Source organism: Corythoichthys intestinalis, chromosome 10 (assembly GCF_030265065.1).
Source record: "Corythoichthys intestinalis isolate RoL2023-P3 chromosome 10, ASM3026506v1, whole genome shotgun sequence".
Taxonomy (NCBI): domain Eukaryota; kingdom Metazoa; phylum Chordata; class Actinopteri; order Syngnathiformes; family Syngnathidae; genus Corythoichthys; species Corythoichthys intestinalis.
The window spans coordinates 2,128,706-2,141,060 of record NC_080404.1 but is presented as its reverse complement, the minus strand read 5'-3'; positions in this window follow the sequence as shown (position 1 = coordinate 2,141,060).

Genomic DNA, 12,355 nt, shown 5'->3' with positions numbered 1-12,355 from the left:
AAATGTAACTACTAGAATGTGATACAATACACTATTGGGTGAAATTTGGTTGACTTCTGCGCAGCGGTTTGGGAGTTAACATCAAAATTACATTTCTCGGCCATATCGCATAGATCTCACTGTGAAAAGGCTTAAATGGCTTTTTTGACCTAAGTTTGAGGATTGCGCTCAAATCAAATGTCCTAGAACCAAATTTCCACATGTAACTACTAGATTGTGATACAATACACTAATGGGTGAAGTTTGGTTGACTTCTGCGCAGAGGTTTGGGAGTTAACATCAAAATTACATTTCTCGGCCATATCGTATAGATCTCACTGTGAAAAGGCTTAAATGACTTTTTTAATTAAGTTTGATGATTGCGCTCAAACAAAATTTCCTAGAACAAAATTTTCAAATGTAACTACTAGATTGTGATACAATACACTATTGGGTGAAGTTTGGTTGACTTCTGCGCAGCGGTTTGGGAGTTAACATCAAAATTACATTTCTCGGCCATATCGCATAGATCTCACTGTGAAAAGGCTTAAATGGCTTTTTTGACCTAAGTTTAATGATTGCGCTCAAACCAAATGTCCAATAACCAAATTTCTACATGTAACTACTAGATTGTGATACAATACACTAATGGGTGAAGTTTGGTTGACTTCTGCGCAGCGGTTTGGGAGTTAACATCAAAATTACATTTCTCGGCCATATCGCATAGATCTCACTGTGAAAAGGCTTAAATGACTTTTTTAATTAAGTTTGATGATTGCGTTCAAACAAAATGTCATAGAACAAAATTTTCAAATGTAACTACTAGATTGTGATACAATACACTATTGGGTGAAGTTTGGTTGACTTCTGCGCAGCGGTTTGGGAGTTAACATCAAAATTACATTTCTCGGCCATATCGCATAGATCTCACTGTGAAAAGGCTTAAATGGCTTTTTTGACCTAAGTTTGAGGATTGCGCTCAAATCAAATGTCCTAGAACCAAATTTCCACATGTAATTACTAGATTGTGATACAATACACTAATGGGTGAAGTTTGGTTGACTTCTGCGCAGCGGTTTGGGAGTTAACATCAAAATTACATTTCTCGGCCATATCGCATAGATCTCACTGTGAAAAGGCTTAAATGACTTTTTTAATTAAGTTTAATGATTGCGCTCAAACCAAATGTCCTAGAACGAAATTTTCAAATGTAACTACTAGAATGTGATACAATACACTATTGGGTGAAGTTTAGTTGACTTCTGCGCAGCGGTTTGGGAGTTAACATCAAAATTACATTTCTCGGCCATATCGCATAGATCTCACTGTGAAAAGGCTTAAATGGCTTTTTTGACCTAAGTTTAATGATTGCGCTCAAACCAAATGTCCTAGAACGAAATTTTCAAATGTAACTACTAGAATGTGATACAATACACTATTGGGTGAAGTTTGGTTGACTTCTGCGCAGCGGTTTGGGAGTTAACATCAAAATTACATTTCTCGGCCATATCGCATAGATCTCACTGTGAAAAGGCTTAAATGGCTTTTTTGACCTAAGTTTGAGGATTGCGCTCAAATCAAATGTCCTAGAACCAAATTTTCACATGTAACTACTAGATTGTGATACAATACACTAATGGGTGAAGTTTGGTTGACTTCTGCGCAGCGGTTTGGGAGTTAACATCAAAATTACATTTCTCGGCCATATCGCATAGATCTCACTGTGAAAAGGCTTAAATGACTTTTTTAATTAAGTTTAATGATTGCGCTCAAATCAAATGTCCAAGAACTAAATTTCCAAATGTAACTACTAGATTGTGATAAAATACACTATTGGGTGAAGTTTGGTTGACTTCTGCGCAGCGGTTTGGGAGTTAACATCAAAATTACATTTCTCGGCCATATCGCATAGATCTCACTGTGAAAAGGCTTAAATGACTTTTTTAATTAAGTTTGATGATTGCGTTCAAACAAAATGTCCTAGAACAAAATTTTCAAATGTAACTACTAGATTGTGATACAATACACTATTGGGTGAAGTTTGGTTGACTTCTGCGCAGCGGTTTGGGAGTTAACATCAAAATTACATTTCTCGGCCATATCGCATAGATCTCACTGTGAAAAGGCTTAAATGGCTTTTTTGACCTAAGTTTAAAGATTGCGCTCAAACCAAATGTCCTAGAACGAAATTTTCAAATGTAACTACTAGAATGTGATACAATACACTATTGGGTGAAGTTTGGTTGACTTCTGCGCAGCGGTTTGGGAGTTAACATCAAAATTACATTTCTCGGCCATATCGCATAGATCTCACTGTGAAAAGGCTTAAATGGCTTTTTTGACCTAAGTTTGAGGATTGCGCTCAAATCAAATGTCCTAGAACCAAATTTCCACATGTAACTACTAGATTGTGATACAATACACTAATGGGTGAAGTTTGGTTGACTTCTGCGCAGAGGTTTGGGAGTTAACATCAAAATTACATTTCTCGGCCATATCGCATAGATCTCACTGTGAAAAGGCTTAAATGACTTTTTTAATTAAGTTTGATGATTGCGTTCAAACAAAATGTCATAGAACAAAATTTTCAAATGTAACTACTAGATTGTGATACAATACACTATTGGGTGAAGTTTGGTTGACTTCTGCGCAGCGGTTTGGGAGTTAACATCAAAATTACATTTCTCGGCCATATCGCATAGATCTCACTGTGAAAAGGCTTAAATGGCTTTTTTGACCTAAGTTTGAGGATTGCGCTCAAATCAAATGTCCTAGAACCAAATTTCCACATGTAACTACTAGATTGTGATACAATACACTAATGGGTGAAGTTTGGTTGACTTCTGCGCAGCGGTTTGGGAGTTAACATCAAAATTACATTTCTCGGCCATATCGCATAGATCTCACTGTGAAAAGGCTTAAATGGCTTTTTTGACCTAAGTTTAATGATTGCGCTCAAACCAAATGTCCAATAACCAAATTTCCACATGTAACTACTAGATTGTGATACAATACACTAATGGGTGAAGTTTGGTTGACTTCTGCGCAGCGGTTTGGGAGTTAACATCAAAATTACATTTCTCGGCCATATCGCATAGATCTCACTGTGATAAGGCTTAAATGACTTTTTTAATTAAGTTTGATGATTGCGTTCAAACAAAATGTCATAGAACAAAATTTTCAAATGTAACTACTAGATTGTGATACAATACACTATTGGGTGAAGTTTGGTTGACTTCTGCGCAGCGGTTTGGGAGTTAACATCAAAATTACATTTCTCGGCCATATCGCATAGATCTCACTGTGAAAAGGCTTAAATGGCTTTTTTGACCTAAGTTTGAGGATTGCGCTCAAATCAAATGTCCTAGAACCAAATTTCCACATGTAATTACTAGATTGTGATACAATACACTAATGGGTGAAGTTTGGTTGACTTCTGCGCAGCGGTTTGGGAGTTAACATCAAAATTACATTTCTCGGCCATATCGCATAGATCTCACTGTGAAAAGGCTTAAATGACTTTTTTAATTAAGTTTAATGATTGCGCTCAAACCAAATGTCCTAGAACGAAATTTTCAAATGTAACTACTAGAATGTGATACAATACACTATTGGGTGAAGTTTGGTTGACTTCTGCGCAGCGGTTTGGGAGTTAACATCAAAATTACATTTCTCGGCCATATCGCATAGATCTCACTGTGAAAAGGCTTAAATGGCTTTTTTGACCTAAGTTTAATGATTGCGCTCAAACCAAATGTCCTAGAACGAAATTTTCAAATGTAACTACTAGAATGTGATACAATACACTATTGGGTGAAGTTTGGTTGACTTCTGCGCAGCGGTTTGGGAGTTAACATCAAAATTACATTTCTCGGCCATATCGCATAGATCTCACTGTGAAAAGGCTTAAATGGCTTTTTTGACCTAAGTTTGAGGATTGCGCTCAAATCAAATGTCCTAGAACCAAATTTTCACATGTAACTACTAGATTGTGATACAGTACACTAATGGGTGAAGTTTGGTTGATTTCTGCGCAGCGGTTTGGGAGTTAACATCAAAATTACATTTCTCGGCCATATCGCATAGATCTCACTGTGAAAAGGCTTAAATGACTTTTTTAATTAAGTTTGATGATTGCGCTCAAACAAAATTTCCTAGAACAAAATTTTCAAATGTAACTACTAGATTGTGATACAATACACTATTGGGTGAAGTTTGGTTGACTTCTGCGCAGCGGTTTGGGAGTTAACATCAAAATTACATTTCTCGGCCATATCGCATAGATCTCACTGTGAAAAGGCTTAAATGGCTTTTTTGACCTAAGTTTAATGATTGCGCTCAAACCAAATGTCCAATAACCAAATTTCCACATGTAACTACTAGATTGTGATACAATACACTAATGGGTGAAGTTTGGTTGACTTCTGCGCAGCGGTTTGGGAGTTAACATCAAAATTACATTTCTCGGCCATATCGCATAGATCTCACTGTGAAAAGGCTTAAATGACTTTTTTAATTAAGTTTGATGATTGCGTTCAAACAAAATGTCATAGAACAAAATTTTCAAATGTAACTACTAGATTGTGATACAATACACTATTGGGTGAAGTTTGGTTGACTTCTGCGCAGCGGTTTGGGAGTTAACATCAAAATTACATTTCTCGGCCATATCGCATAGATCTCACTGTGAAAAGGCTTAAATGGCTTTTTTGACCTAAGTTTGAGGATTGCGCTCAAATCAAATGTCCTAGAACCAAATTTCCACATGTAATTACTAGATTGTGATACAATACACTAATGGGTGAAGTTTGGTTGACTTCTGCGCAGCGGTTTGGGAGTTAACATCAAAATTACATTTCTCGGCCATATCGCATAGATCTCACTGTGAAAAGGCTTAAATGACTTTTTTAATTAAGTTTAATGATTGCGCTCAAACCAAATGTCCTAGAACGAAATTTTCAAATGTAACTACTAGAATGTGATACAATACACTATTGGGTGAAGTTTAGTTGACTTCTGCGCAGCGGTTTGGGAGTTAACATCAAAATTACATTTCTCGGCCATATCGCATAGATCTCACTGTGAAAAGGCTTAAATGGCTTTTTTGACCTAAGTTTAATGATTGCGCTCAAACCAAATGTCCTAGAACGAAATTTTCAAATGTAACTACTAGAATGTGATACAATACACTATTGGGTGAAGTTTGGTTGACTTCTGCGCAGCGGTTTGGGAGTTAACATCAAAATTACATTTCTCGGCCATATCGCATAGATCTCACTGTGAAAAGGCTTAAATGGCTTTTTTGACCTAAGTTTGAGGATTGCGCTCAAATCAAATGTCCTAGAACCAAATTTTCACATGTAACTACTAGATTGTGATACAATACACTAATGGGTGAAGTTTGGTTGACTTCTGCGCAGCGGTTTGGGAGTTAACATCAAAATTACATTTCTCGGCCATATCGCATAGATCTCACTGTGAAAAGGCTTAAATGACATTTTTAATTAAGTTTGATGATTGCGCTCAAACAAAATTTCCTAGAACAAAATTTTCAAATGTAACTACTAGATTGTGATACAATACACTATTGGGTGAAGTTTGGTTGACTTCTGCGCAGCGGTTTGGGAGTTAACATCAAAATTACATTTCTCGGCCATATCGCATAGATCTCACTGTGAAAAGGCTTAAATGGCTTTTTTGACCTAAGTTTGAGGATTGCGCTCAAATCAAATGTCCAAGAACCAAATTTCCAAATGTAACTACTAGATTGTGATACAATACACTATTGGGTGAAGTTTGGTTGACTTCTGCGCAGCGGTTTGGGAGTTAACATCAAAATTACATTTCTCGGCCATATCGCATAGATCTCACTGTGAAAAGGCTTAAATGGCTTTTTTGACCTAAGTTTGAGGATTGCGCTCAAATCATATGTCCTAGAACCAAATTTCCACATGTAATTACTAGATTGTGATACAATACACTAATGGGTGAAGTTTGGTTGACTTCTGCGCAGCGGTTTGGGAGTTAACATCAAAATTACATTTCTCGGCCATATCGCATAGATCTCACTGTGAAAAGGCTTAAATGACTTTTTTAATTAAGTTTAATGATTGCGCTCAAATCAAATGTCCAAGAACTAAATTTCCAAATGTAACTACTAGATTGTGATAAAATACACTATTGGGTGAAGTTTGGTTGACTTCTGCGCAGCGGTTTGGGAGTTAACATCAAAATTACATTTCTCGGCCATATCGCATAGATCTCACTGTGAAAAGGCTTAAATGACTTTTTTAATTAAGTTTGATGATTGCGTTCAAACAAAATGTCCTAGAACAAAATTTTCAAATGTAACTACTAGATTGTGATACAATACACTATTGGGTGAAGTTTGGTTGACTTCTGCGCAGCGGTTTGGGAGTTAACATCAAAATTACATTTCTCGGCCATATCGCATAGATCTCACTGTGAAAAGGCTTAAATGGCTTTTTTGACCTAAGTTTGAGGATTGCGCTCAAATCAAATGTCCAAGAACCAAATTTCCAAATGTAACTACTAGATTGTGATACAATACACTATTGGGTGAAGTTTGGTTGACTTCTGCGCAGCGGTTTGGGAGTTAACATCAAAATTACATTTCTCGGCCATATCGCATAGATCTCACTGTGAAAAGGCTTAAATGACTTTTTTAATTAAGTTTGATGATTGCGTTCAAACAAAATGTCCTAGAACAAAATTTTCAAATGTAACTACTAGATTGTGATACAATACACTATTGGGTGAAGTTTGGTTGACTTCTGCGCAGCGGTTTGGGAGTTAACATCAAAATTACATTTCTCGGCCATATCGCATAGATCTCACTGTGAAAAGGCTTAAATGGCTTTTTTGACCTAAGTTTAAAGATTGCGCTCAAACCAAATGTCCTAGAACGAAATTTTCAAATGTAACTACTAGAATGTGATACAATACACTATTGGGTGAAGTTTGGTTGACTTCTGCGCAGCGGTTTGGGAGTTAACATCAAAATTACATTTCTCGGCCATATCGCATAGATCTCACTGTGAAAAGGCTTAAATGGCTTTTTTGACCTAAGTTTAATGATTGCGCTCAAACCAAATGTCCAATAACCAAATTTCCACATGTAACTACTAGATTGTGATACAATACACTAATGGGTGAAGTTTGGTTGACTTCTGCGCAGCGGTTTGGGAGTTAACATCAAAATTACATTTCTCGGCCATATCGCATAGATCTCACTGTGAAAAGGCTTAAATGACTTTTTTAATTAAGTTTGATGATTGCGTTCAAACAAAATGTCATAGAACAAAATTTTCAAATGTAACTACTAGATTGTGATACAATACACTATTGGGTGAAGTTTGGTTGACTTCTGCGCAGCGGTTTGGGAGTTAACATCAAAATTACATTTCTCGGCCATATCGCATAGATCTCACTGTGAAAAGGCTTAAATGGCTTTTTTGACCTAAGTTTGAGGATTGCGCTCAAATCAAATGTCCTAGAACCAAATTTCCACATGTAATTACTAGATTGTGATACAATACACTAATGGGTGAAGTTTGGTTGACTTCTGCGCAGCGGTTTGGGAGTTAACATCAAAATTACATTTCTCGGCCATATCGCATAGATCTCACTGTGAAAAGGCTTAAATGACTTTTTTAATTAAGTTTAATGATTGCGCTCAAACCAAATGTCCTAGAACGAAATTTTCAAATGTAACTACTAGAATGTGATACAATACACTATTGGGTGAAGTTTAGTTGACTTCTGCGCAGCGGTTTGGGAGTTAACATCAAAATTACATTTCTCGGCCATATCGCATAGATCTCACTGTGAAAAGGCTTAAATGGCTTTTTTGACCTAAGTTTAATGATTGCGCTCAAACCAAATGTCCTAGAACGAAATTTTCAAATGTAACTACTAGAATGTGATACAATACACTATTGGGTGAAGTTTGGTTGACTTCTGCGCAGCGGTTTGGGAGTTAACATCAAAATTACATTTCTCGGCCATATCGCATAGATCTCACTGTGAAAAGGCTTAAATGGCTTTTTTGACCTAAGTTTGAGGATTGCGCTCAAATCAAATGTCCTAGAACCAAATTTTCACATGTAACTACTAGATTGTGATACAATACACTAATGGGTGAAGTTTGGTTGACTTCTGCGCAGCGGTTTGGGAGTTAACATCAAAATTACATTTCTCGGCCATATCGCATAGATCTCACTGTGAAAAGGCTTAAATGACATTTTTAATTAAGTTTGATGATTGCGCTCAAACAAAATTTCCTAGAACAAAATTTTCAAATGTAACTACTAGATTGTGATACAATACACTATTGGGTGAAGTTTGGTTGACTTCTGCGCAGCGGTTTGGGAGTTAACATCAAAATTACATTTCTCGGCCATATCGCATAGATCTCACTGTGAAAAGGCTTAAATGGCTTTTTTGACCTAAGTTTGAGGATTGCGCTCAAATCAAATGTCCAAGAACCAAATTTCCAAATGTAACTACTAGATTGTGATACAATACACTATTGGGTGAAGTTTGGTTGACTTCTGCGCAGCGGTTTGGGAGTTAACATCAAAATTACATTTCTCGGCCATATCGCATAGATCTCACTGTGAAAAGGCTTAAATGGCTTTTTTGACCTAAGTTTGAGGATTGCGCTCAAATCATATGTCCTAGAACCAAATTTCCACATGTAATTACTAGATTGTGATACAATACACTAATGGGTGAAGTTTGGTTGACTTCTGCGCAGCGGTTTGGGAGTTAACATCAAAATTACATTTCTCGGCCATATCGCATAGATCTCACTGTGAAAAGGCTTAAATGACTTTTTTAATTAAGTTTAATGATTGCGCTCAAATCAAATGTCCAAGAACTAAATTTCCAAATGTAACTACTAGATTGTGATAAAATACACTATTGGGTGAAGTTTGGTTGACTTCTGCGCAGCGGTTTGGGAGTTAACATCAAAATTACATTTCTCGGCCATATCGCATAGATCTCACTGTGAAAAGGCTTAAATGACTTTTTTAATTAAGTTTGATGATTGCGTTCAAACAAAATGTCCTAGAACAAAATTTTCAAATGTAACTACTAGATTGTGATACAATACACTATTGGGTGAAGTTTGGTTGACTTCTGCGCAGCGGTTTGGGAGTTAACATCAAAATTACATTTCTCGGCCATATCGCATAGATCTCACTGTGAAAAGGCTTAAATGGCTTTTTTGACCTAAGTTTGAGGATTGCGCTCAAATCAAATGTCCAAGAACCAAATTTCCAAATGTAACTACTAGATTGTGATACAATACACTATTGGGTGAAGTTTGGTTGACTTCTGCGCAGCGGTTTGGGAGTTAACATCAAAATTACATTTCTCGGCCATATCGCATAGATCTCACTGTGAAAAGGCTTAAATGACTTTTTTAATTAAGTTTGATGATTGCGTTCAAACAAAATGTCCTAGAACAAAATTTTCAAATGTAACTACTAGATTGTGATACAATACACTATTGGGTGAAGTTTGGTTGACTTCTGCGCAGCGGTTTGGGAGTTAACATCAAAATTACATTTCTCGGCCATATCGCATAGATCTCACTGTGAAAAGGCTTAAATGGCTTTTTTGACCTAAGTTTAAAGATTGCGCTCAAACCAAATGTCCTAGAACGAAATTTTCAAATGTAACTACTAGAATGTGATACAATACACTATTGGGTGAAGTTTGGTTGACTTCTGCGCAGCGGTTTGGGAGTTAACATCAAAATTACATTTCTCGGCCATATCGCATAGATCTCACTGTGAAAAGGCTTAAATGGCTTTTTTGACCTAAGTTTGAGGATTGCGCTCAAATCAAATGTCCTAGAACCAAATTTCCACATGTAAATACTAGATTGTGATACAATACACTAATGGGTGAAGTTTGGTTGACTTCTGCGCAGAGGTTTGGGAGTTAACATCAAAATTACATTTCTCGGCCATATCGCATAGATCTCACTGTGAAAAGGCTTAAATGACTTTTTTAATTAAGTTTGATGATTGCGTTCAAACAAAATGTCATAGAACAAAATTTTCAAATGTAACTACTAGATTGTGATACAATACACTATTGGGTGAAGTTTGGTTGACTTCTGCGCAGCGGTTTGGGAGTTAACATCAAAATTACATTTCTCGGCCATATCGCATAGATCTCACTGTGAAAAGGCTTAAATGGCTTTTTTGACCTAAGTTTAAAGATTGCGCTCAAACCAAATGTCCTAGAACGAAATTTTCAAATGTAACTACTAGAATGTGATACAATACACTATTGGGTGAAATTTGGTTGACTTCTGCGCAGCGGTTTGGGAGTTAACATCAAAATTACATTTCTCGGCCATATCGCATAGATCTCACTGTGAAAAGGCTTAAATGGCTTTTTTGACCTAAGTTTGAGGATTGCGCTCAAATCAAATGTCCTAGAACCAAATTTCCACATGTAACTACTAGATTGTGATACAATACACTAATGGGTGAAGTTTGGTTGACTTCTGCGCAGAGGTTTGGGAGTTAACATCAAAATTACATTTCTCGGCCATATCGTATAGATCTCACTGTGAAAAGGCTTAAATGACTTTTTTAATTAAGTTTGATGATTGCGCTCAAACAAAATTTCCTAGAACAAAATTTTCAAATGTAACTACTAGATTGTGATACAATACACTATTGGGTGAAGTTTGGTTGACTTCTGCGCAGCGGTTTGGGAGTTAACATCAAAATTACATTTCTCGGCCATATCGCATAGATCTCACTGTGAAAAGGCTTAAATGGCTTTTTTGACCTAAGTTTAATGATTGCGCTCAAACCAAATGTCCAATAACCAAATTTCTACATGTAACTACTAGATTGTGATACAATACACTAATGGGTGAAGTTTGGTTGACTTCTGCGCAGCGGTTTGGGAGTTAACATCAAAATTACATTTCTCGGCCATATCGCATAGATCTCACTGTGAAAAGGCTTAAATGACTTTTTTAATTAAGTTTGATGATTGCGTTCAAACAAAATGTCATAGAACAAAATTTTCAAATGTAACTACTAGATTGTGATACAATACACTATTGGGTGAAGTTTGGTTGACTTCTGCGCAGCGGTTTGGGAGTTAACATCAAAATTACATTTCTCGGCCATATCGCATAGATCTCACTGTGAAAAGGCTTAAATGGCTTTTTTGACCTAAGTTTGAGGATTGCGCTCAAATCAAATGTCCTAGAACCAAATTTCCACATGTAATTACTAGATTGTGATACAATACACTAATGGGTGAAGTTTGGTTGACTTCTGCGCAGCGGTTTGGGAGTTAACATCAAAATTACATTTCTCGGCCATATCGCATAGATCTCACTGTGAAAAGGCTTAAATGACTTTTTTAATTAAGTTTAATGATTGCGCTCAAACCAAATGTCCTAGAACGAAATTTTCAAATGTAACTACTAGAATGTGATACAATACACTATTGGGTGAAGTTTAGTTGACTTCTGCGCAGCGGTTTGGGAGTTAACATCAAAATTACATTTCTCGGCCATATCGCATAGATCTCACTGTGAAAAGGCTTAAATGGCTTTTTTGACCTAAGTTTAATGATTGCGCTCAAACCAAATGTCCTAGAACGAAATTTTCAAATGTAACTACTAGAATGTGATACAATACACTATTGGGTGAAGTTTGGTTGACTTCTGCGCAGCGGTTTGGGAGTTAACATCAAAATTACATTTCTCGGCCATATCGCATAGATCTCACTGTGAAAAGGCTTAAATGGCTTTTTTGACCTAAGTTTGAGGATTGCGCTCAAATCAAATGTCCTAGAACCAAATTTTCACATGTAACTACTAGATTGTGATACAATACACTAATGGGTGAAGTTTGGTTGACTTCTGCGCAGCGGTTTGGGAGTTAACATCAAAATTACATTTCTCGGCCATATCGCATAGATCTCACTGTGAAAAGGCTTAAATGACATTTTTAATTAAGTTTGATGATTGCGCTCAAACAAAATTTCCTAGAACAAAATTTTCAAATGTAACTACTAGATTGTGATACAATACACTATTGGGTGAAGTTTGGTTGACTTCTGCGCAGCGGTTTGGGAGTTAACATCAAAATTACATTTCTCGGCCATATCGCATAGATCTCACTGTGAAAAGGCTTAAATGGCTTTTTTGACCTAAGTTTGAGGATTGCGCTCAAATCAAATGTCCAAGAACCAAATTTCCAAATGTAACTACTAGATTGTGATACAATACACTATTGGGTGAAGTTTGGTTGACTTCTGCGCAGCGGTTTGGGAGTTAACATCAAAATTACATTTCTCGGCCATA